The sequence below is a fragment of the Leopardus geoffroyi genome, chromosome D2 (assembly GCF_018350155.1).
Source record: "Leopardus geoffroyi isolate Oge1 chromosome D2, O.geoffroyi_Oge1_pat1.0, whole genome shotgun sequence".
NCBI classification, from domain to species: domain Eukaryota; kingdom Metazoa; phylum Chordata; class Mammalia; order Carnivora; family Felidae; genus Leopardus; species Leopardus geoffroyi.
The window spans coordinates 83970150-83996691 of NC_059334.1; the positions used below are offsets into that span (position 1 = coordinate 83970150).

At 50.8% G+C, this 26542-nt stretch overlaps 1 long non-coding RNA gene across 1 annotated transcript; it reads right to left on the reverse strand.

The window, feature by feature from the left end:
• Positions 1-652: 652 nt before the first annotated feature.
• LOC123577216 lies at positions 653-18417 on the reverse strand. The gene is made up of 2 exons (XR_006701764.1): positions 18316-18417; positions 653-1087 (listed from the first exon to the last, which is right to left on the reverse strand). It is a non-coding gene; the product is annotated as an uncharacterized LOC123577216 (long non-coding RNA).
• Positions 18418-26542: the final 8125 nt, after the last annotated feature.

The following is a 26542-nucleotide window of genomic DNA, read 5'->3' on the forward strand; positions in this document are numbered from 1 at the left end:
GGCACACAAGTTCACCTTTGACCTTCCGACTGCTTCCCCCCCGACCCGCATATGTTGTCTCCTTGTTTATTGTATTCTCCCATTTAAAAGTATGTGCTCATGGCAGAAAAATGTAAAACTATGGAAAAACGGAGAGAAGAAGTAATAACTCCCATTAATATTTCAGTGTTTATTTGTTTTTCCAATCTTTTTCCAAATTATTTTCCTTTACACACCCACGATCATAGGCTATGCGTACACAATTTTGTTCCCCGCTATTTTATTTATTTAATGTTGTAAATATTTTGTCCCATTCTTCACAAGTATTTTGTGATGTGGAGCAACCGTAACGTGCTTAACTCCTCCCCCCGCCCCCCACCCCACACTCCTCATTGGGCACAAATTGTTTTCAATGTTTTCCTGATGTAAAGAACGCTTTGATGGCCATCTTTTTGTAGAGACGTCTCTCTGTATTTCGGGGTGGATATTCTTTGGGAGTGGAGAACAGAGGTGGAATTGCTGAGTCAGAGAACATAAACATTATTAATATTTTTGGTACGGAATGCCATACACGTCTCCACCAGGAATGAGGATATTTGGTTCACAGAAACGAGACACCACAGTGAAAATCCAACCAGCTAACCAACCGACAAACAAACAAACAAACAAAGCCTTCACAAGTTTGAGAGATGCACTTTTTATATCTAGGCTCACGAAGACAACATTTGTTTTTGTTCTGGCCTTTTTTGGGGGCTTTTTTTTTATTGATGTATCCCAGGCGCCCGGAACTTGCACAGAGTTGGATCCCACAATTGTTGGTAAAATGGAATATGTTTTCCAAAGTGGCCCTTTATCTGGGCGAGGAAGTACAGGGCCCTCTAACCTGTTACACTTAGATCAGAATCAGGACTCCCTTCTTCGTTCAGCCCCTGAACTTAGGGCTTCACCAAAAAACTCGGCTGCAGGCTATGTGTCGGCTCCCAGGGCAAGTTATTTCTGGAGCAGATCGGTGCTTTCTGTTTCTGGACGCATCTTGTTAAGGCTCATCCAAGAGGCTTTCATGGCAGATTCACGAGGCCAGGAGATGTTACCAGAGCCTTGTTGCTGGCTGAGGAAGGAACAGAATTCAGGATGGTGAGGTTGAAATGGCTTTGAACCTGGGTGGTTGAGGCGGGTCCCACACCTGGAAGCAAGATGTGTGTCCAGAGACGGAGAGCAGGGATTCCCCCGTGAGGTCTGAGGGGCAAGGTCATCCCTGCTCAGGCTTCCGTCCAGGCTCCTAGTTACTGACACACATGCTCTTTATGGGGGAACCTTTCTCTCTGGTGGCTTGTCCTTTACTTGCTGGTTCTTCTTTTTTGTTTAAGGCTTATTTATTTATTTTAGAGAGAGAGAGAGAGAGAGAGAGAGAGAACAAGCAGGGGAGGGGTAGAGAGAGGGAGACACAGAATCGCAAGCAGGCTCTGTGTTATCAGCGCAGAGCCTGATGTGGGGCTTGAACTCACCAACCGTGAGATCATGACCTGAGCTGAAATCAAGAGTCAGACGCTTAACCCACTGAGCCCCCCATGTGCCCCCTCCCTCGCTGGCCCTTCAGCTTCAATGTAGATGTCCCCCCCTTGGTCAAAAGACCTCCTTTCCGATCTCACGCCCCGCTCGAGTACTCAGAAGCCTCCACCACGGCCCGTATCTTCTTGTGCCGGAATTGTCCGACTGCAAGTCTGACGTCCCTTTGCCCGTGAGACCTGAGCACTGACCCAGAGAATGACTGTGTCGAGCTCACGTGCAGGTGCACGGCAGGGGCTCCCCAGCCACGGTTCACCATGTTGCCCTTGTGATGGCCCACGAGGAAAGGCTATTTCAAGGCAGAACTTTTTGGTTTTTGTGTTTTGCTCCTTACATAAACTGTAAGTTTTTTTTTTAAATATATATATATATATATACAACAAAATGAATATAAAGGGTAAGTCATAAATGCCACCTCTTAATAGGACAGCCAGTTAAATTGGAGTTGTACATCATTGACCACTATGAAAAACTACTTTCATAATTGTTTTAATTTTCTCTCTTGGTTTTATGAAGACCTTTATTACACACAGTTCTATATTAGCACCTTTATTTGTAATGAAAGAAGGCCTGGCAGAAAATTGAGGTTAAAACATGGCCTCACTTCCAAGGGCAACAACTAAAGGTAAGTGCTTCTCCGAAGGAAGTAAACACAGGCTGTCCTCTCGGCAGAGTGGGCTCGTTGCACCCCTCCTTCCTGGGGCTGTCGCCCTTCCCCTTTCACACCTGTTTTCTGAACGCGGAACTTAGACACAAAGATGTAACCACAAATGTGATCGGCCGATGTTTCCATTTTCGGGGGTGGGGGTGGCGGGGAGGGATATTTGCTCATGAAAACCTCCTCCGGGATTTTTTTGTTTCCAGTCACGACCAAAAAGCTCGACGTTTTCGACCCTTGAAAAAACAGATTTTTCAAAGTTTTATTTTAGTTTTGTTTACTTTTGCGATCAAAATCAGCAGCCGGTTGAATTTCACGGAGTTTTTAAAAACTCTCTGTTCCCTTCATTTTCAGTAGCAAAATTTTACATTGCATTGCATTTGGGGGTTGGGGGGGGGATTTTCTGCAGCTGAGAAGTAGGCACGCGGCCAGTGTGTGTGTGTGTGTGTGTGTGTGTGTGTGTGTGTGTGGGATGGCTGGGTGGCCCGGGGTGGGTCTGGCGGTGCATTTTCAAATTCAAAGTGATCTCCCTTTTGGAATAAAAGTCAAGGGAGGCATTGCCAAAGAAACATTTCCCTACTAACTGGGCGTCAGGTGGTGGTAATCATTCGTCAGCTGTTTTGTGGCCACATTAGAGAAGTCACTTTTCTGGAACGTCGAGTCTTCTACGAGTCCTGTACCGGAAGGCAGGCCCTGCTCTGGCATGTGACGAAGATTTCAAACAGAGGAACAACCCCGTGTCCCCCAAATGGAGTGGATGAATATTGGAACCGCAGAGAAACTAAGACACTCGAGATCATTATTTGAGGTCAGGAGGTTTCCTGCTAAAGATCTCCCCTTGAACCCCAAGGGGCCTGTACTCAAAGCGTTTTTATCAGAAGGCTCTGGAGTCGGGGATCTGCTTTGACTGCTGGTGTATGGCTTTTGACCTGTGAAACTCCACAGCCAGCGTTTGAACTGAGGCTTTAAGGCTGCATGCGCCGGTGCGGGTGAATTTAAAAAAGTCGCTAAGAAGTGTATTTTCCGGTGCATCGTGGAAGGGGCTGGGCCTGCTTGTAAGTCACGTTACCTTTTCAAAGTGTTGGTGTTCTCATCCTTCCTTCTCACCCACTTTGAGCCAGAGGCACCGTTGTGTTTGTTAAACGGCCAACGAGCCGCTGAGTTGAAGTCGGGTGCTGACTTGAATAATATTGTTTATGAATTAAAAAAAAAGAGGCGTGACCCAAACGTCCTGGGACTCGTAAATGGATTCTAACCCAACGCCAGAGGACGAGTCCTGCAGCTGGCTTTGAGCAGAGGGGGCCCCTTTGGAGCAAAGGCTGGCCAGGTGGCAAGTTTTAAAGGGAAAACACTTATTTAGATGTGTTAGCTTTAGTAAATAAATTTAAAAAAAAAGCATCCACAAAACCTCCTGATTTCGGAGTCACGCCTCAGACAGTTCTGTCCCTCCCAGTTGGTTGCTACCTTCATAACATAAGCAATTAGCACAGGGGACTTTAATTTTTTTCCTGGCTGCGGATCCACAGGATCGCGGTTCTGTTGTGAATGAAAACTATGATCGATTAGACTCCCGATCAAAATGAGATCAATAGCCTGTTCCTTGGCTATTGATCCGGCCGGTCACGGAGGTTGGGGGCGGGTTCGGCCCCCACGGCTGCTTCTAGTAAGCACAGTTTGGGCGGGTTTACAGGCTTCACCCCTTGCCATGCCTCAGTCCCGTCCCTGTGGTCCCATTATCCACATTTAACATCACAGGACAGTTCCTTTTGTGGAGGAAAACTGTTTCCTTTTTTTTTTTTTTTTTTTTTCATTTTTCTGAAGTTTATTTATTTATTTTAAGACGGAAAGACAGAGAGAAAGAGCCAGTGCCCGAGCAGGGGAGGGGCAGAGAGAGAGAGAGAGGGAGAGAGAGGGAATCCTCAGCAGGCTCCACACTGTCAGGGCAGAGCCTGACTCGGGGCTCAAAATCACGAACTATGAGATCATGACATGAGCCGAAACCAAGAGTCTGATGCTTAACTGACTAAGCCCACCCAGGCGGCCCCTTTTTAAATTTTTTTTTAAAGTTTAATTTTTTTTTTTGATAGAGAGCGAGAGAGTGTGAGTGAGCAGCAGAGGGGCAAAAAGAGAGGGAGAGAGAGAATCCCAAGCAGGCTCCATGGTGTCATTGCAGAGTCTGATGTGGGGCTCGGTCCCATGAGCTGGGACATCATGACCTGAGCCGATATCAAGAGCTGGGTGCTTGGGTGACTGAGCCTCCCAGGCACCCGGAAAACTGTTTCCTAATCAAGAACACAGACTTCTGGCTCGTAGGGGATGAAGCCAGGGCTTAGGCTTAGGCAAGTCTCTTCCCCTCGCAATCTCCGAATGGGTGCAGCTGTGCAGAGCAAGCTGTCCAAAACTGCACTTTAGGGGCGAGGCTGGGTTCGGGGGGTCCGGGAACGCTGATGAAGGGTCGTCACAGAGGCTGGTTCTGTCGGGCTCCACTCTGGACCCCCAATACCCGGTTTGGATCGCCGGATGAGATTTATCTCATCTTTCTTTACATTTTACTCCAAGGTAGTTTCACAAGTCAGATGCCTGATCGTGACCTGCACCCGTGCGTGGCGTTAATAATATGACTCTTCTGGCTTTTTGCTTTACAAAAGACCTCTGCATCTCAGACATTTGAAATCGTCTCTATATTCGGGGAGATTCAGGCAAACAGGTTGGAGCCAAGGCTGGCAAGGTGGCCAGGGAAGGTCAGCGCGTGACCTCTGATCAGGGGACTGTGGGGCTATAAATAAATGTGGACGCTGGGGTCTGTGACCACCAGGCTGCCTTCATCCCTCTCTTATTTGCTCGCCCCTGTAAGTGACAAGAAAAGGCAGAGCCGGCGTCGTGTGGAAGGGGCCCAGCTGACCCTCTAGATTCGGCTTGAACCGAACACCAGGCAGAGCAGGAAGGCGGGGAATGCTCTGGAACAGATTTCATGACCTCCATCCGGGCCTCTGGTGGGGGGTCTTAACTGGGATTGGATTAGGAGGAATTTACCACTTCGGAAGAAGTTCTGAGACACCCTGTGCGGGATGGGAGATTTGGCCTCTGGAATTTTCTCTCTGCCCCTGCTTCTGCCCCTGCTGTGTGCTTCCTTCCACTGGGAGTGAGGACGGTATCCCCGGCTTCCAGGATTTCACCTTTTCGTCCTCCACCGTTTCATCCACAAAATTACCCATTGTGTGGGCATTTGTCTGTTTACCATAATGAAAACAACCAGATTTGTAATTGTCTATTAAATGGTCTATTAAATAGTGTCATAGCTAGAGGGACCTCAGCAAAAATAATTCGGCTTTTCAATGCTTCACAGGCTCCCTCTCCTCACCCGGTTTGCAGCACTTTTGGGGAACACAGCTTCAAGCCATCTTTCCTCTTTCTCAAACCTCATAACCTGAGGCTTTTCGGGTGATTCTTTTCCCCTCGGAGGATTCAAATCTCAGCCGCGCCAGGACGTGGGGGTGGGACCCCTCTGGCTTTGCACCTGGTGGCTTCCCCAGAAGCAAGGTCCTCTCCCCATTTGCTGACAGGATGGCCCCTCCTCCGGGCGGGTCACCTTCCTTTTCGGTCCTGTTTCCTGTGGGGGGAGGGGGGCTCTGGCTTCTCCAGGGCTCCCCTTGAGCATGGGACTCACCTCCCGGCCGCACCCCTACCCCCACCCCCCCACCCCCACCTCTGTCTCATCTCTTTTGTTGGCCTCTTTGTTACTTTTATCCCCATTCTCCTTATTTTGATGCATATTCTGTAAGTTTTTATTTCGTGGGCTCACCGCTGGCCCACGTCCTCAGCTACAAAGAGAAAATCTACCCAGAGGCCTATTTGTCGCCCACCCCAGTCCCTGAATATCGGCATCAGAGGACTGTTCTGCAAATGTGGCATGCCTTCCGTCGGTGGCTGGAATATGCTTTCTGACGGTATGGAGATGTCCATTTAAAAATTAATATTTAGGGGCGCCTGGGTGGCGCAGTCGGTTAAGCATCCGACTTCAGCCAGGTCATGATCCTGCGGTCCGTGAGTTCGAGCCCTGCGTCGGGCTCTGGGCTGATGGCTCGGAGTCTGGAGCCTGTTTCCGATTCTGTGTCTCCCTCTCTCTCTGCCCCTCCCCCGTTCATGCTCTGTCTCTCTCTGTCCCAAAAATAAATAAACGTTGAAAAAAAAATTAAAAAAATTAATATTTAGAAATGTGTTTTATTTTTTATGGGGCGCCTGGGTGGCTCAGTAGGTTAAGCGGCCGACTTTGGCTCAGGTCATGATCTCACAGTCCACAGTCTGTGGATTTGAGTCCCGCGTGGGGCTCTGTGCTGACAGCTCGGAGCCTGGAGCCTCCTTCGGATTCTGTGTCTCCCTCTCTCTCTGCCCTTTCCCCGCTCGCACTCTGTCTCTCTCTCTCTTTCTCTAAAAAATAACCATTAAAATTAAAAAAAAATTTTTTGAAGACGTTGTTTTATTTTTTATAAGTAAAACTAGCTCATCACCACCAGGATTTCACAGATGAGGATAAAACAGATTTTTGACTATAAAAGCCAACTTAGGGGAAACTATCTAGTAAATGCTGGAAGGTGAGCAGACTCACCTCACGTGGGAGGGTGGCGGCGGGCGGGGCACAGGTGGGCAGAGCACGGGTTCACTCCCACCAGCCCCCTCAACTACCCGTGAGGGGAGGTGGGCTGTGGGAGGGACTGGGCTCCTTTCTAATGAACCAAACTCTGAAGAAGGTACCTTGTGGGTCTCTAAGGGAGGAGTGAGGGTTGCTGCCTTGTGGAACCCCAGGGGCCATCGTGCAAGCTGTTTTCTTGGGCAAGGCGGACCCATTGGAAGACAGGTGTAGGTGTCCTTGGCGGGCTCTGGGGACTGCAGACCGTGTCACCGGCACGCCACCCCGACAGCCTTCCCAGGAAAGTCTTGTAGAGTGAACTCCAGGAAGAAGGAGTAGGTCTGGATTTTCTCCTCTTCGCTCACTGTTCTGTCACAGTAACGACAGCCCTACCCGACACCCTTGTTCTGTTTCTCACACTCGCTTGTGTCTCCTGCTGCTGAGTGCCATTCATGCTACCCATGATGGCCGGATGGTTTATGAAGATGTTTGTTTGTGCTTGGCTCATACTCTCCCCCTTTAGCCCCCTGCCCGCTAAATAAGCCAGGGTGTCCCAGACCGTGTCGGGGACCTAACAGCTAGACTTCTTTCTTGCGAACAGAACCCTGAATTTTGGAGGCCCGGTTCCAGAGGGTGAACATGATCTGTGTAAGTCATTCCTGGTAATTTTGTTTGCTTTTGCTAGTGATTGGTGTTTAGGTTACCGTGTGATCTAGTTCTGGCCAATAAAACATATGGAGAGCCTTCGAGGGACTTCTGGGAAAGTTTTAATTTGTTAATAAGAGACAGAAGAACCAGGAGAAAGTCCTCCTGCTTGGGACCCTGTGGTATAAGGTGTGATATTTGGCACCACAGCAGCCATTTTGCCAACATGAGGGGATACATGGACAGCTCCTTGAAGATGACAGAGGAAGTATTTTTTTTAAATATTTTTTTAAGTTTATTTATTTGAGAGAGAGAGAGAGAGAGAGAGAGAATGAGCAGGGGAGGGACAGAGAGAGAGGGAGACATAGAATCTGAAGCAAGCTCCAGGCACTGAGCTGTCAGGACATGGGGCTGACATGGGGCTTGACATGGGGCTTGAACACATGAACCATGAGATCATGACCTGAGTTGAAGTTGGATGCTTAACCAACTGAGCCACCCAGATGCCTACAGAGGAAGTATTAAAGGAAACTTCATACACTATTGAGTCACCAAAGGAGCATTCCGAGTTCCTCTAGGATCTTGTTAGATGAGATAATCAGTGCTTTTACCATTTGCATTACTTTTTTTTCCCCCCAGAAGTCTCCTAAATGACTCACAGCTACTTTTACTCTCACATGCCCTAGAAGCTGTTTCATTCTGCCCAAGGGAAATGTTGGCTGCTGACTCGACCTATCTTGGCTTTTGTTTTCCAAAATCTGAGCTCCTGAAGAGTTTATACCTGGGAGGTAGGAAGCTTCTTGGAACTCCTCAGAGGTGGAGCTGTCCATGGTGCACTCAGGAAGACGGGTCCCTGGGGATGGGGCTGCCAACCACACTGACTTTCCTGTCCCCAAGCCTGCCTCCAAGGGAACTCTTGGGTTCAAATGATACGGAGAGCCATGAAGCCTGTGATGCTTTGGGGATGTGCCGGGGATACAAGGCCTTTGCCCATCTTCTGGACACCCCAGAACCCTCCACGCCCCTAAGTGGACTGAAGGAGGGACAGGAACTCCCATGCAATGGTTGAGATAGATTCCTGCTGGCCTCATAAGAGAGACGCTTGGAGTTGGATTTAAATCCTGAGTCTGTGGGGCAAATCTATTCCCGCTTTACCATATTGTGATTTTGCCTTACTCTGCTCAAAACTTGTCAGGCCTGAAAGCTGGATTCTCCAGAGCGCGCGTAAATGGGGGACATGCCAGAGGGCACTGGCCAAAGACAAGCCAGGGTCTGGGCAGCCGCACTGTATTTTGTGACGGTCTTCAGCCATTGCCTTTCTCCTGATAGAATTGCCACTGGGGATTGCCCACGTCGTGGGACACTGGGGACTTCCTTCTAGTTAGAGCACCAAGGACAAAGTCTTCACTGGTCTTTCTTTTTGCGTGATGATACCATTCATGAGAAGTCCTATTTTGAGTGCACTAATTCAGCATTTTAAGATGTTACTCTCTGGTATCCCCTGATGGGTGAGAAGTTGGAATAGAATATCAATTGGTCTACTTCCCTTACTCTGTAATGCCTTTCTCATGATACATTTATCAGAATTCACGGCACAATTTTCCCCCCAAATGGCTGGGTTTTGTTCTTGATGAAAATTCCCAGCTCCGCAACTGGGTTTCTTTTCCTGAGTCACATTTTTTAAATAAACTTTTTATTTTGTAATAGTTTCAGATTTACAGAGAAATTGCCAAGTTAGTATAGGCAGTTCCTGTCTGCCCTTCTCCAGCCAGTTTGCCTTTGTGTTAACATCGTGTATAACCCGGGGCACATTGGTTACCTCTACGAGGATCACTGTGTCACAGTTCTGTTAATTGAACTACAGACTTTGTTGGGGTTTCCCCACTCTGTTTCCCTGCAAATGTCCTTTTTCTGTTCTAGCATCCAATCCGGGATCCCACATGGCATTCACACTAAGTCACAGTTAATTCTATTTTTGAGATAGTTGTTTCTCCTTTCCTACCCTGTTTGTAGCACAGACCTTTCAGTCACCTATCATGTTCATCTCATGGCCACCAAATGTCATTCCTGTCATTGAATATAGAAGTCAGCTCAGATATTGTCTATTTAATAAAGCTCCCAACTTCTACACAGTATCTGCGAAGCTAGCAAAACTTTGATGAAATTTACAGACAGCCTGGGCCACGAGCCAGATCATCAATGTAGCTTCAAAATACGATTTGGTGAAAAATATTCCCCAGAGAGCACTGTGGAAAGGAGTTTGTATAAACCCCCAGGAGTTAAAATATTTTCTCTTTGCATGCAAATTTGGAAATTTCCATATTCTTCCTTGTTTATGGGCAGAAAGGTTATGAAGCAAATGGATTCGGATTTTTATCCTTTCTGTGAAAAGATTAGCATATGCTGCCTTTAAAATGCTCTTAATAGTTTTTAATATCCATAGACTTTCATATATGATTGTCTAAGTAATCCAATTGGGAAATTAATTGCTTGATCTTGTAAGTTTCTAAGTACAAGACGTGGAAGGGATATCAGAATGTAATTCTGTTTGATGGTATCTTGAGATAGACTCACTCTTGGAATTGATTTTTGGGTCCATAGGCACCAGCTGTGATATCACGTACAATTGGGGAAGGCCGACCTTGCCTCTTAATACTATATATCCACATTGGCAGTGTCTACATTTGGCTTCGTAAAATTGTGGGACGAAATTACAAAGTGAAAAGGAGGGTCCACGATCAATTATTTTGTCTTTGTGACACCATGACTGGCCTGTGAGATCTTTTTCTCACCAAATTGCCTGTGCTGTCCTACAGACATGCGCACCTATTGTTACTTTAGCATCTTGAAGGAAACCTCCCGATGGGTAGCACTCCATGAGGGGATCCGGGCCAATCTCACCCAATGGTTATGGATAACACGGCACCAGCCCCCGTACTGGAACACTCCTGTGTTAGTTTCCCCTCGCTTTGAATTTTTTCCTCAACTTACATTCTCTCGAAGATGTAGATGGAGTCTTCAGGCACTGGGTATTTGACTCTAGGATGGATTAGCTTCCTCATGTCTTTGGAGACCCAGATGCTTTAAAGCCCACCTCCTTCTGTGAGCTTTCTCAACTACCTGTTTGGATAACACCTCTCCCTCTTCAAATCCCCATAGGCCTGAGATCGGACTTGCTCATTTCTTGTGACTCATGGGCTTCTTTGGTGGGGTTTCCATTTTCCTCCGGATGTAAATTGGTTTGCTCCCATCCCCCAATCCCCTCTTCCAGCCTCATGGGTTGTAAGACTGTCAGGAGCTAATGGATGTTCTGTGCATGGACTGTAGCCAACGAAGGGCACCACTTCTGGAGCATCTTCTGGGCATCGGACGTCGCCCCTACCACCTGGATCTCATGAACCCTCCCACAACTCTGGAGAGAGCTCCTACTATTTCCCCATTTTTCCTGGGAGGAAGCCAAGAACTGAAATGGGTGCTCTGGGCCACGTGGCTAGCCGGTCCCACTTGTGTTCGGACCCCAGAGTCGGAAGTACACCTGTCTCCCAGGAGCAGACCTGTGCCAAGTGCCCAGTGAGCACACCATACCTACTTTTAGCTTTATCAGTCTCATGCCCTTTCTTCAGCAAGGAAGAATTCACTCTTCCAAAGCACATTATGGCTGCATAATGCAGTCTTCCAGTATATTGTTTAACTGCCCCCTGATCTTTGAGTGACTTTATTGTATTACCTACTGTCATTCTTACATTCTGAAATTGATTTTGGAACCATTAAATCTTTCCTTGGAACAGAATAATATGATGTTCCAATGTTGCCAAGATCTCTCCATCCTGCACAAGCAAAGATGAAACTCTCTAAGCTCCTGGAAGTTTCCTGATCATTTTCCCAAGGGACGTAGGGGGGCATGGACCACAACCCTTGTCGGCTCCCCCCCCCACCAATCCCCCCTGATTGTGGCCCCTCCCCAGAGCAGAGTCTGTGCACTTGCCTCTGAATATCTGGGTTTCCCTAGCGGGGGGTGGTGGCTGCATCTATCTGCCTGTGGTGTGGGGTGGCAGGACTTTCCCAGGGTTCGCGTGGGCATTTCTGGAGGCATGGGGCAGCAGGAGGAAGAGCCACTGGCTTGGCTGAGGGGCAAAGTACTCTCCAGGTCTCTTATTCTCATGGGGGCTCTCAGGTGGGTCAGCCTGAACTTGGGTCTTTCCAGACGACCGTTCCCGGGTCTCCCTTCCTTTGGAATGAGCCACATCACCAGCCACATGTGGATGGCTGGGTGACCCTCAGTGGGACGAGGCTCCCCTGCTCCTGGTGGGAAAGCATCAGAGGCCTTTGGAAGCATGAGCTGCGCACCGGCTGCGTGTCAGGGAGAATTAAGACGGGTCACCTTAACCTTCTCCCCAGTCTAGAGCCTGATACGTCCTGGTGGTAGAATTAACTGCCTCTTTGTGGGCATTGGCATCTCTCCCACCGACACAGACATGCCTGGTGGGTCCTGAGGGCCTTTCTGGAATGAGACTGTCAGCTTGACCCACCGTGAGCATCAGGCAGGGACAGACCTCTAGGGTGGCCCTGTGGGAGTGATTTCTCCTGAGTCCCATTTCCTGTGGGAGAGAAGGAAATTTATTCCCACTTCCCTCTGCCTCCTTCCCTTCGATCTATTCATGCCTTGTTAGCCCAGCTCGGTGCGGACTGAAAGTGGGGTCATGTCCCACGGAGAGTACCAAACGGGGCACAAAGGGGGCCTCCGGGGGGTCAGCCCCTTTACAAAGAAGCCGTTGCCTGTGTCAAGATACACGTCCCAAACTCCACCTGACATTTTATCTTAGAAACTGTGCGCTCCTGTTCAGGAACCTCCCTCCAGAAGGAGTTGTCTGGTGTGGGCCTCCTTGCTCACGGCGTAGGGCTGCCCACGTTATTCTTGGTCTTGCTCTCGGGACATGTCCAAAGCGAACACTGGGGTAAAAATCATTCCTTATGTCCGTCAAGCACTTTGAACTGTTTCAAAGCCGTTTTTAGGCCTATTATTTTATGTGATCTCCATAACGTCGGCCAGACATCAAGTCCCGGAGAGGTTAATTGACCTCCCTGGGGTCACAAGTGGGACTGGAACTAGAATGGCGTCTCCCCACTGCCTGCCCCTGGACTCAGCTCTGGGAGGACTGGGTCACCGCCATGCAGTCTGGGGACTCACCAAGAGCGGGGCAGCACGAGTGCAAGCTGGGAAGACGGTACCCCGCAGCCAGCCCGGGGTTCCCATGGAGCTCCGGGGCGAGGGCCCTCATTTCTGGAGTGTCACCCCAAGTGACAGCCTTGGCTGCCTGGGGAGGTTTCTGCAAAGTGGGTGGCAGGGACCTCATGGCGGGTCCTGGAGGCTCAGGCTGTGAGGGGAAGGAGTCTCTGTCCCCTCCTCTGCCTGTCCCTTTCCTCGCTGTCACCTACCCCCCGTGCCCCCACACCCCCTTTCTCTTCCCTCCTGGAAAGGGCACAGTGTTTCTGCTCTGGCTGCTCAGGAGGCTTTGCGGTCGGGGTCAGGGTCCGGGGCTGCTGAGCTAGCAGGGGTGAAGGGGACAACGCCGGGCTGGTCAGCAGGCACTCCAGTGGCAAGAGTTGGGGGCACGAAGCGAAAATGAAATATGCATGCAGACTGTGAGTGAGGAGAGATCCTGGGGCCGCGTTTGGCTGGTGTCACGCTAATAAGGGGAGACGTCAGGATGATGGCCAAGCATCAGAAATGAGTCTCGGCATCTGAAGGCGGCGAGACCCGGCGGGCGGGCTCTCCCAGCCGAGGGAGGTGGGCCGCCCGGCCCCCGCCGCCCGCCCTCCCTGGGCCCACAGGGGCCCCTGCCCTCAGCCGGAGCCCAGCGAGGCTGGAAGGAGAGCGAGCGGCTCCCAGGGCCCGCCACGTGGCGGCAGCAGCTTTGAACGTTTCCAACTACAAGCCACATTGTAGCGGAGACAGGGAGACACGGGCAGAAAACAACAACAACAAAACAACAACAACAGCAAACAAAAACCTTGCCTATTAACAGGCGACATCTCAAATTCGAAACACTTTGGGAGAGAAATGCGGTTTTCATAGGAGTCCGAAGTTTCCGTATCTATTCATATTCAAATTTATCTCTGGAAAATAATCCCTGTCGTTAAGACTCGGGGGTGAAAGCCATTGATGAAGAACAGAAATCACAGTATGTGGCCGATTTTCTGAGCGGATGAAACTCGGCTTATAGTTGACGCTCCGAGTATCTGAGCTAAATTAAGTCATGAAAGAATATAATACAATGTACCATCATTTTAAAGTAATTTAATCACGAAAACTAAAAATTTGGAAGAAAACAGATATTTTACTTAATAGAAACCATCTGTACCGTGCAGTAGGCAAATTGTATAAAAATGAATAAAACTGTCTCTGGAGGAGAATGGCTCAGGCACCAGCTTATATAATGAAGATGTATATGTGCCTTTCAGCATTTGCATTGTCTATTAGACGAGGTAAATCGCACCAGAGTATAAGGGAAACAGTTACAAATTTTATTACCATCCTATGACTGATGACAAACCCAGCCATAGAAATAATGCATATGAGATGGGGTCTGTTCCCAACTCCAAACGGCTCTCCGCCCCAGACCGGTCTTGACGGCTAGACCTTTATCGAGCTTTGGGTCACTAGGACCTTTTTGTCTAGTTACCATCGCTTTAGCGGCTGGTACCCACAAGGACCATCTTTTAACTTGTTTAGGCTCCAAGTGAGCCATTTGATTCGATTTGGCCCCGCCAGGGAAGGAGCTAATTGAAACACGCCTGGAGTGGCTTTCACGCTGGACTTTTGGCTGCAAGGATCCAGGCGGATGGTCTGAAAGGCGTCCCTTTTCTCCTGGTGACCTGCATCAAAATGCATTCATTTCACAGGACCCTTTTGTGCTCCGGACGGGGGCCTGGCTCACTCCTCTCTGCAGCTGAAGGTCGAGTGGGCACATTTTTCAAAACAGGCACTTGTTTCTAATCTGCAAATTAACTAAATAATCACAACCGCTAATTATACAGTATCAGGCCTGGAGTACAGAGGGCTTGAGTAATAATCAGCTTTTTAAATTAAGTTGGTGACAACCACTCTTAGCCGCTGTGATTTAATAATCCCAATAAATGTGCACATTTTAAAAAGGGGCTCTTTGTAATTTTTTTCCCCAGCATTTGCAACTGAATCTGTTAATGAAAAGAGAACACAACAGTTTTATGTTACAAATGATGCCATAATAGGTAAATAAAAGGGCTCCTCCAGCAGCTATTAATGATCGAGATGCCGCGCATATGAATTGGAGAGGCGAGGCAGTTGCAAGAGACTCGAAATCAAGTTTCTATTTCTGTTTGTTATGATGAATTAAGGCCAGCAGGAGAATCTGATTCCTTTTGTATATTAAGCATTTTGGGGCAATAAGAAACAGACCCCATTAACAAATATGTAAAGTCAAAATATCTCCCTGAAGATTTAGACTTTGGCAAATTTAGAACAAATGAGATGCAATTTTCTACCTCATATGCTCGCCCGCTTTTACCTAATATTATTATAATGTATTGGTTCAAAAGGCGGCCGCGCGGCGCCGGGAAGTGGGGCGCGCTCCTGGGCCGCAGGTGGGGGCGCCCGGCCCTTCCCCGCCCCCTTGCCTCCCCCCTACCCCGTGGCAGGCACCCCTTCCCCTCCACCGGCCGCCGGCTCGCGCGTCCTGGGGCGCAGGGATGCGCGCGGGACCCTCACCGGCCCACTGGCGCCCTCCTCCTGCCTCTCTCCCCACCGCTGATGGCTCTGTTTTTTTCTAGTGGTCAATTGAAATTTTATGGCTAAGTTATTTAAAAGAGACTCTAGAAGAACGAAATGAGGGAGGGATGATGGAAATGCCGCCTGTCTTTTACAATAATTACTCTTGATAGCAATTTGAACTAATTTGCATTAAAAACACCCATTTAACCAATCTGCGGAGAAGGGCGACTTCACGTGTACTGTTTTGTAAGACCTCAGGACTCTTTCCCCCTCCCCCACCCCCCCCATAGAAATTTAGTTTAAATTAGGGAAGTAGCAAAGGGCATTGTTAAATATCCCTGCCTGGGCCGGGCCTGCGCCTTTGAAACTACCTGCACGGTGTGTTAGGATATTGTATTTCACGGTAAAAGGGGCTCTTTCTTCCTCCTTTTTACACGGAGCAGCTTTAAAAGCCAGGAGAGGAGGGCAAAGGTCAAAGCCAGGACTCCAGGCTCTGTTCTCTCCTTAGTGTGGCCCTAGACAAAACTCCCTTCCCGTCTTGGTGTGTTCCGGGCTGTTTCTCATCAGAGCAGGAAAGGTGGTAACAACACGACCGAAGAGTCCCTTCAGAGGATGTGTGCACGGATAACACAGCGGCCAGTATTAGCCAGACACCGAGGCGCTGGGGTGCGGTGTGACGGTCCCCGTACATCGCCACAACTGAGCGCGATGTTCTGTTCCACCCCCTAGGACCACGGCTGGGCTGGGGCACTGGAGGGCCCTGTGGGTCAAGTGCCAGCGCAATCGGAATGTGGACGGTCCTGGCTCCGTCACCCTGCTTGGCCTCCCCGCGGAGTACCGGCGCTTCCCCAGCAGCCTTATTTCAAAGCCAGCGATGCTGGGCCCAGTCAGGCTGTCCAGGGGGCGCGACCGTTTGGACCCTCACTGTTTCTTTACTTTCTTCCTTCCTGCCATTTTGTGTTGTTCTGTTACTTGAAAACATTTTAATCTAAAACTCAGAGAGGGAGAGAGCGGAAATTCAAAGCAGGCATCTCTGCCAGGATGTGGGCTGAGTCCTGGGCTTGGCGGGCAGGAGGTTGAGAGCAGGGGCAGGGGGTCACCCAACTAGAATTCGAAGAGCCTCGGAGTCGCCTGGTGTTACAGATGGAGAAGCTGAGCACCGCCTCCCCCCCCCCCCACCCAGGACAAGCACCCTCACCTCCTCCCCCCCGCCCCCCCCTCCCCCCCAGGACAAGCGTGGACCCAAGGCAAGCCAGGCGGGGAGCTTGGGCATTTTCCAGGGCGTTCCTTTATTTGTGTCAGTCCTGAAAGTGACCACGTCCCCCGAACCTATAATTCCAACACTCTGAACACGCAGCAGACTTTCTGGAAGCAGAAGTTACCGCTGAAAGCAGCCTAAAGCCAAGGGCAGACTCTTCTGCCCTTTCCCCCGGCTTTGTTCTCACCCGGACCCTTTGCAGCCCCCTCCCCCCCTTGCTTTCCTTCTTTCCTTCCCTTTCTTTCCTCTGCCATCTCCCGGGCTAGCTTTGCCTCTAGCTGACGTTCTGATTTGTGGTTCGCCGCCGCCGCCGAGAGTTCACAGCCCCGGGCGCGGGCGGGCTGGACAGGAAGCCGAGCCCCACGGGAGGGGTGCGTGGGGGAGGGGGTGCTGGCTTGCGCCGGGAGGGCCCGAGGTGGGGTGCGCGGGGGTGCAGGTGTGGCCGGGGCGTCGCGGTGCCCCCTTCCCCCTCCCCGGGCCGCCGCGGCGGGTCCGGCCGAAGCCGGGAAGGTGGCTGGGCCCCGGAAAGGAAGAAGAAAGGAGAGGGATGGAGGGCCGCTCCTTCTGCCCCGCCGCGGGGAGAGCGGCGCCCTGCGGCTGCCCCTCTCGGCCACAAGATGGCACTCTTAAGCTTTACAAGGACTCGGGTGCTCGGAGCGTAAATGTGACATTCCGCCCTTCGCCAGCCGCCTCCTCCGGAGAGGCTTGCAGGGAGGCAGGAAGAGGGGAGGAGAGCTGCAGGCCTCCTGGACGTTTCCTGGCGCCCACGGCGGGGGGCCCCGCTGTCCCCCTGGGCGGTCAGGGCTCCCAGAGCCCCGCCAAGCCGCGGCTCTCCAAGCCGGGAGTTGCCCGAGTGCTCCCGGGCTGGGCCCCCGCAGCCGGGAGCTCAGGCTTTGTCTCCTGAACCGGCAGAAGCCGGGAGAGGGGTCTGCTCCGAGGCACAAAACTCCGCCAGGACAATGGGCCGCGCCCTGTCCTCAGGCCGCGGTCTGATGCACTTGCCCAGCCCGCAGATTCCCTCACACTGAGGCCTCCGGGCGGCTGGAGAAGCCCGAGTCCCCCGCAGGCGGCGGGGACCCTCAGCACACCCTCACCCCTTCTGTGGGAGGCCGTTCGGTGGCCCCGTGCGGCTCTCGGGACAGGGAGAAGGTGGCCACGATTAGGGCGCTGGGTGCACTGCGCAGACGAGGTCGCATCGGCCCCTTGGGGCAACTGTGTGACTCGAGAACCAGAGGGAAGGGATTGGGGAGGGTGTGCAGCAGGGGCGGGGAGAATCAGGGCCTCCCCCGGCCACCGGGGCGGGGTGGGGGTGGGGGTGGGGCTGGCTGGGGTTGGGGGTGCAAAGCCCCCCCCCCCCCCCCTCCGCGGAGCGTGGAAGGCCAGCGTGCTGGAGACTCCACACCAGCCAGCCTATGGAGAATGGGTGATGCAGCAGGTGAGCTCTCCGGACCTCGGTTCCACCATCCGGAAAAGGAGCATGAGGATCCAATCATGCTCCAAACTGCGGGTCGCACAATAAACGTAAACTAGAACAGAGGAGGAAGTGCCGGAATTCCTAGTGTGTGGAGAGAAGTACTTTCGTTGGAGCTTATCTGTGTACCCACGCGCATAGGCTGGTGCGCGCGCGTGCACGCACACACACACACACAGGTCTACGCGTCTGTGTGGATACAGGCAGGCCACGAAATGAACCTACGCGGAAGCGTCAGCCCCGCACCCTGGTAAGACAGCAGAAAGACCGCAGGTCCAGGGAGTGAGCTGGCCTTCACAATCCCGTGCCTCTGGTTCGGCCACGCGTTAGCCGGGGGGACCCTGCACACATCTTCGCTTACCTCTCTGGGCCTCGCTGGGCGGTGGGCTGATCGTGGCCCCTGCAGGGTGCAACTGGGCAGGCTGCGTGTGGAGACCGATGGCTGGTACTCTGCCCTCTTTCGACTCCGGTGCGTGCTCAGACTTGACAAACGGCAACTCACTGATCACTCCGGTGTCAAATCACGCTGCTCCCGTCGGGAAGGCCCGGCCCCCGGATCGCCATCCCCTGGCACGTTAGCTGTGTCTTGAAGACCCAGGTAGGGTGAATTAGCGGAAACGGAGGACCCTTGTGGACCAGCCTGTGTGGCTCTTGCTGCGCGAACCGTGCCCTGACCAACGCCGTGGTCAAGAGCAGGACCACCCTGTAAGCTGCAGCTGTGAGAGCCCTTTAAGTCGTGTCCACCTGGGCACAGCTTCCTGGTGCTGGAGTATTTTAACTTGGCTGGAGACGCAATGGAGGGTCCTGGTGGGGTGTATGGAGCGGGCTCTGTCAGATGGAAGGATCTGGAAGGACAGGGTGTACAGTGAGGACTCTGGGGGTATGAGTAGACCAACAGGTGGGCCAGAGGAGGACCTCAGTGGATGGACACCGGGTCTGATGGCGTCAGCTCTCCTTTCTGCTCTGAATCTCAATTTCACCTTGCTCAGGAAGGTGCAGCCCACTCTTCCTGTCATCACTCATCGATTGGCTTTTGCAAAGGTCTGTGCTACTGGCTTGGACAGAGGTGTAGATGTTGTCTTTGTTCTTCATAACCCGGTGTCCAGGCTGGGAGGCAGGCAGAGTCCTAGGCGGGGCAGAGCCATGGGGTCGCGGTGGCACTTCCTTCCCCGTGACCTGCCTCTCGGGCTCCAGCCTGACCCGGCTGCTGAGCCTCTCTTCCTGTGTCCTTATCTGGCCACTCCGACCTCTGGCGCCCTGCACCCCAGACTCTGGCCAGTCGTCTGAGATCACCAGCACATGCCCCTGCTGTGGTTACTGGAATAGAAAGAACTGAGAACTGGGAGGTGTGCCCTTACAGCTCTGATCTAGCTACCTGGGGCACTGGCGACAGATCTGTGCCCTGACTGTCAGTGTCTCATCTGCAAAAACAAAGGGGTTATGTGGAATCATCTACAGGCTCTTCATGGCTCCGAAAGCCACCTGCTCTGAGTCTGCCTGGGTCATCCACCTGCTTTCCCACTACGTGGGTGTGGGTCTGAATGGCCACCCCCCCCACCCCCATCCCGGTTTCGTGGTTCGCGACTTTACTCTGAACCAGACCCTCGCTCCGAACAGTTTAATTCACAAAAGCTTCAGTCTGATGATTGGGATCCTGGCCTGGACTCCCTTAGCCCTGTTTCTGATCCAATGAAAACTTTTTAACCTTCAAGGACTTCATGCGCTCCCGTGCCTGGAGTCTCCCTACTGGTTTTATAATCAACTTCAGTTGACCAACGAAGAATTGATATCTGGCCCAAATGCATTCTTGTCAAACTGCGTAATTTTTACCTCCTGGTTCTTCTACTTTGTTCTATGTTACTATAGATAACATTTAAGTAGCATCGCCTTAATTGTGTTTGCAGAACGTTATTTCTACAAGATGTTAGAGGGCGTTTTGCAGGGACGTGGAGGACTGGGCCATAATGCAATCTCTTTGGGAGGCACAAGTCAAATACATTTGAACTGATTTCATTAGTGCGGACCTTTGCCAGAGCTTTATCTATGCAAAGAGCATTGGGTGGGGGACCCTGGACTCCTCCAGCTCTGCCTCTGTCCTGCTGGGAGGCTGTGGGCCCACGGTCAGGAGCTGGAAATACATTGGCTTTGAGGTCCTGGTCAAGGTCTTCCGCTCCATGACTCTCCGTTGTATAATGTTTGTTCATTATCTCTTCTTCATAATCTATGGAGATGATTTTTGGGGGCATTGATAAGAGATGAGATGTTACTTCCTGTGCTGTGGGAGGACCCAGTGTCTGAAACTCGGCATCTGCCCTCAAAGAGGTTAAACTCTCCTTAGGAAGGCAGGACATGCCAATCATTTCCTGGTGATTCAGGCCACCTAAGGGAGGCTACAGAGAGGGAAGGACAGTGGTCTGGGCCTGTCACGGAGGTTTAATGGATGGCCTTGGACCTTAGGTGGGTATTGTAAGAAGGTGATATTTGGGGGGCGCCTAGGTGGCTCGGTCAGTTAAACATCTGACTCTTGATTTCGGCTCGGGTCACGATCGCACGGTTTGCGAGTTACAGCACCACATTGAGCTCTGCTCTGACAGTGCGGAGCCTGCTTGGGATTCTCTCCCCACCCCCCACCCCTCTTTCTCTGTCTCTCTGTCTCTCCCTCTGCCCCTCCCCTGCTTGTATTCTCTCTCTCTCTCTGTCTCTCCCTCTGCCCCTCCCCTGCTCGTATTCTCTCTCTCCCTCTCTCTCTCTCTCTGTCTCTCCCTCTGCCCCTCCCCTGCTCGTATTCTCTCTCTCCCTCTCTCTCTCTCTCTGTCTCTCCCTCTGCCCCTCTCCTGCTTGTATTCTCTCTCTCCCTCTCTCTCTCTCTCTCTGTCTCTCTCTCAAAATAAATACACTTAAAAACAATTTTTTTTTTCAAGAAGATGATATTTGGAAGATGGAGAACTTGGAGAAGGTACTTGAGTGCAGATGGCCAAGGGGGCGGAGGCAGAAATGAGGATGGGGTGGTGCATTAGATGTCCTGTCGTGGTGGAGAGGAGAGGACATTCACCCCGATGCTGCAAGTAGAGAACTGAGTTTTACTCAAACTGGCTTCCTCTGCCTGGTCCTGGGCTCTTCCTGTCTGTCCATCGTCACTGCTCAGACTACTACCTTCTACCTCATTGACTCATTTGTACCTTGAAAGGTCAACCCTCTTCTACTCGTCTGTCTAGAGTGATCCTGGTATTTCCCCTTCTCTCTCATGAGTGAGAGGCTCCAAGGGTCCCTCCTGCGGGCGTTGTCCTGCCTTCTCCCCTGCTTTGTTCTGAGGCACAGACGTGGGGACACCGGAAGCAGTGACGCTGGTTTGTGGCTTCGGGGACTGATGCCGAGAGTAATGCTATTCTGTCACGTCTGTAAGAACTAGGCTGGTACTTTACTGTAGAAGCCACAGCAGTACAAGGGAGTGGCAAGTGTCGTCTCTGGGATGGGTATATTCACATTAAGCACTTTTAAAAATTAATTAACTCGTTAATTTGTTCCACAAATACATTTACCTGAGCATCTTTCGTGTGCTGTGCACTTGTGAAACAGAGACAAGGCAAAGGCAGAGTCTTCGTTCAGGACGCTCACGGTCAACTAAGAAAGACAGCCACGATTAGCAAAGAAATGAAAAGACCGTGCGGCAAATGTTACATTGAACTCCGTCCCCGTTTATCGTGCCCATGTTCCAAACGCTATGCCAGATGCTTCACATTTTTTATTTTCTTTTTTCACTAAATGCTCATAATAGTCTTCTCCAAGCGAGTAGTTGGTCTGAGGTTTGTATTGTTATGCATTTTACAGCCACAGAAATGAAACAACAAAGCAGAGTGAAGGCGTACTCCATGTGATTCTCTGCTGTTCTCATGCAGGAACCAGGGGCACGGTAGATACGGGAGTGAAGGTTCTAGACACAGAGGAGAAGATAACTGCTTGGAGAGCCAGGGAAGGCTTCACGGAGAAGGAAACACCCGAGTTGGGTCTTGTAGGATGAGTAAGAGTTTTTAAGGTATGAGTTTGGAGCACAGAAGAGAAAAGCATTTTTGGAAGAGGCACTGGCATGTGCAAAGGCCACAGGTCAGAGAAAAGGCGATTAGGGACCTGTGCGAGGTCAAGCCTAGTGCTGGGTGGGACGTTTGCGGTGTTCTAGAAGGGAGAGAGCTGAGGGCTGAATAAGACCTACTGTGAAGGTTCTTACATGTCAGGTGAGCAGTGTGTATTGTAAGCTGTTAATATCATGTATCCTAAGCCAGAGGAATTACATGAATGTCTCTCCTCTTTTCCCCAGCTTTACTAAAACAAAGCCACAAGGGGATTATGCAGTTGGAGGCCACATGTTTATGTGGGGATAGAAGTGTGGAGCAAACCATCCTTCGTTGCACGAGAGAAGCACCTGTAGACCTTTCAATGGCACATAAGCGGCATGAAAGTTCCCCTCCTCACTGCCCGTGGCACCTGTCCACGGTGGCCCTGCTCCATTGAGCAGCATTTTCTCAAAATTCCCATCGACTCCTCAAAAAGTTAGTCATAGAATTGCTATAGGTAATTCCATTCCTAGGTATATGCACCAAGGAATTGAAAACAGGGACTGTATATTTCAAGTTTATTTATGTATTTTGAGAGAGAGAGAGAGAGGGAGAGGGAGCATGGAAGCAGGGGAGGAGCACAGAGAGAGGGAGAGACAGAATCCCAATCAGGCTGTGCGAGGTCACCTCAGAGCCCAAGGCAAGGCTCGATCCCACGAACCGTGAGATCATGGCCTGACCTGAAACCAAAAGCCGAAACCCTGAGCTTCACTGAGCCCCCCAGGTGCCCCAGAAAACAAATATTTCTACACTGATACTCATAGTAGCACTATTCATAATAACAAAAGGTAGAAACATCCCAAATGTCCATCAATAGCTGCATGGATAAATACAGCGTAGCATATCCATGCAGTGGAATATTATTTGGCCATAAAAACGAATGGAGCATTGACACCTGTGACAACATGGGTGAACCTTGAAAACATCACACGGAGTGAAACAAGCCAGACAACAAAAGGCCACATATTGTACGATCTCATTGATAAGAAACATCTAGAACACGCAAATCCACGGAGACCGGGAGCAGATTGGTGGTTGCTAGGGGCTGGGGTAGGGGAATGGGGTGACTGCTAATGCCTACAGGGTTTTATTTTGGGGTGAGGAAAATGTTTTGGAACTAGACGGAGGTGATGGTCGGACAACAATGGAAATGTCATCAATGCCATTGAACGGTGAATCCTTAATTTTATGTTTTGTGAATTTCACAGCAAAAAAAAAAAAAAAAAGCCCCATGAACACCATGCTTTGGTGAGCACTGCCTGTTGGCCAAGAGCTTCCAGTGGGCAGTGGGTGTCCAGGCATCCCAAGAGCCCCGGTCCCCCATTCTCGCCTCCGAGACCATCCGCAGGCCTCCCGGGAAGAATGGATTCTTTACCATGGAAAGTGGTTATTTCCAAGTTGACCCTTGTGACTCCGTAAATCACTGTCTTGAATGCAAGATAGTAAAGGGCAAAAATTATTCCTTTTCTATTCTTTTAATTGCCAGAATCAATAGGCATAATTGATTTGAATTGAGAAATAGTCTCCAGGTAACATTTAGGAAGAATCATTGAGATCGGCATGCTGAGAGTGACTGCCTGCTGGGTACCCGTGGGTATCGCCCTCGGGATTCTGGCCCGGGAGCTGGCCACAGTGGTCAGGGTAAGAGAGTCTAGAGGGACGGCCCCTGTGTGGTCATTTGGACAGGACTTGGCTGCTTCTGCTCCTGTGAGGTCAGAGGATTGTGCCCTAAAACCATGCTGGGGGATGGGAGCTCTGCCCTCCACTCCTAATGGTCCAGTGCCAGGCAGGAGCCTCTGAGCAGTGGCCAGCCCCTCCCCCCAGCCCCCCGGAGCACCCAGGCTGGCCTGGAGCCCCTGAGAGGAGGAGCTGAGGCCTGCTGGAGCCACCTGCTGGGGCCCCTTTCAGAGTGAGCTTCCTGGTATCACCCCTGGCACGCTCACCTTCGGATGTGCCAGGGGCGGATGGCGACCCTCTCCTTCGGGTGTTTATTTCGGTGATGTGAGGCAGGGACGGCATGTGCTCAGAGCAGTTCACATCAGTGACCCCCTTGTCCACCTGGGCTTTTCTGGAAGTACTGGAAGGGACAGCTCGTCCCAGAAGAGAAACCGGTTTCCAGCCCAATACTCGGGGAGTCATATTTTTCAAAATTCTGTTGAGTCCTAGTATCCTATGTTGGTTAGACAGCTCATCAATAGGACTGGGGGACAGGATTGATCTTTTACTTATAATGCAGAACATTCAATGGATGGCAAAAGTGCTTTAAAAAGGGGCCCATGGAACACTTTGAAAATATTAATTAGCGTGTTGAAGCATTCTGCATAGCATATCACAGTGAGACTGCTCCAGGGGGTTGCTTGGGATGAATTATTAATAAGAATCCCTTTCTACCCTGTACTTCCCACCCTGATTTTCTGGGAGTGGGCGTAGGTTGGGTGTCTGTTAGATACATTTACTGCTCCTGTCATGCCGTTGGGGGCTTGGGGGTTATCCAAGTGTGGGGTTCATGTGTCTGGAGAAGGTGACGGACCCCAAACTCCAAGAACAAGGAAGGGTGGGGAAAGGCAGTGCCATAAAGGGCTGCGCTGGGCTTGGTGCTTTACATTCCCATTGGAAACTGGAAGGGTATGGCTTTTGGGTGCGAGTTGAGGTTTCTAAAAGATTCGAGCCAGAAGGAGGATGCCAAGCAGCTCTGGTTTTCAGACCGGTCAGAGAGAATTCGGAGCCTTCTTCCTGCAGTCCCCCGGCCTCCCTCACTTCGCTGGTCATCGCGGGTGAGAGAGACCACCGTTCCCCTGCTGCCTGATCTCGACTGTGTTTACTGAGCGGCAGCGAGAGCTCCCCAAAGCTCTCCCAAAACACAGCAGCCCCCCGACAAGCCAGTGGTCGGACTCCAGAGCTGACAGGCGGCAAGCCTGATTTTTCCTGTTTTAAGAAGGGCAGATTTGTAGAAATATAAACATATTGGTAAGGGAATGTTGATGTAAAGTTTTACACTAATTCAATCGAGGATGATAGAAGTACTTATAACTCCTGCCAAATTGAACAACGAGGATCAGGGGGTTAATCTGGTTGTGCGGAACATCCCTGACCTTGGAAAGAAGCCAAAGCGTGCGTTCCCAGCAGTGTCTCCGCCGGCCCTGGTTTGTCTGCTTTTGTTCCCTCCCACCCCTCTCGATTCGCACTCTGCACGTACGGGCTCCCCGTATCTTTGTCCTTCAAAACGTACGAGCGGAGGTCTTCGCTGGGTTGCAGTCAACGACGAGGTGGGCAAGGACGGAGATTTTCGACGTTTTGGAAATGTAGACCACGGGGGACGTGGTCCGATTTTCCACTTCGATTTGATGGTTGACCGTCTGCAGGGTGTAACAGAAATGGCCTTTCCAGTTTGAAAGTGACCGAGTCCACTGGAGTTCTTTGTTCAGCAGGTTTTGCAAGGCTAGCTCGGGTCCAATGGGCCATACAAACGTGTATCCTCCCCCCTCCCCGCCCCCTCGCCCCGAAGTTTGAGGTGTCATATCGGACGCCTTTTGTTTCACCCTCCAGGGAAAACCACAAACCATAAGCTTGACTGGAATTTTCATGTTGACAACTTCCTGCAGGTATGATAGGAGCAGATCATTAGCGGTTGCCTGTGTTTGGCAGGAAGGGAAGTGAATGGCCGTGCGAGTCTATGGAAATGGTGACAGGGATGCCTCTGCTTTGTAGGGAGTTAAGAGCATGACACATTTCTGAGGAAACCAGCCCTGTGCACCACGGACGTTACTGGCACCACGTCCCCCTGAGCGGATTGACATTTTAAGCATGTAGGTGACCTCCAGGGCTTTTGAGACAAATTTCTCTCCCTCCGTCTTCTCCTTCCCTCTCCATCCATTTCCCTCTTGGAAAAAGAGAGAGAGAGAGAGAGAGAGAGAGGAGACAGAGATATCCCAGCTAAAGGTCTCTATAAATTTTCACACCCCTGGTGCATTATTATTATTTATTCACCTCATTTCATCAGAATTAAGGCCAGATTTACAGGAGAAAAATTAGCTCTGTAAACAGTCAAAGCAATATCGGGCCTCCCCCTCCCCGGTGATGCTTGATAAGGGTCCTGGTGTTTGGAGAGCGTGACACGGCCAGCCTGCGGGCAGAGCCTGCTGGCGGTCTCCGGTGCAAACGGGAAAGTGCCAAGAAAAGGACCCTGCGATCCGGTGGCCGCGTCACCACCTCCTACACGGACAAAGGAATCTGCAGTGAGCAGTTCGTGCGTGTCGGAGGGGCCTGCTAGACATGGCAAAGTTTTATTTTTATTTGTTGTCTGGCGATGATTTAAATACCCCTCGATGCCAAATCATAAACAGAAAGAAGCCCGCATTTGGCTTTTGTTATCAGCGAAGAGAATTAAGGTTATTTTTTTCTTTGACTTTTTTTTCTTTTTCTTTCTTTCTTTTCTTTTTTTTTTTTTTAACAGCCCAGTACCTTGGCTGGATTCCAGTT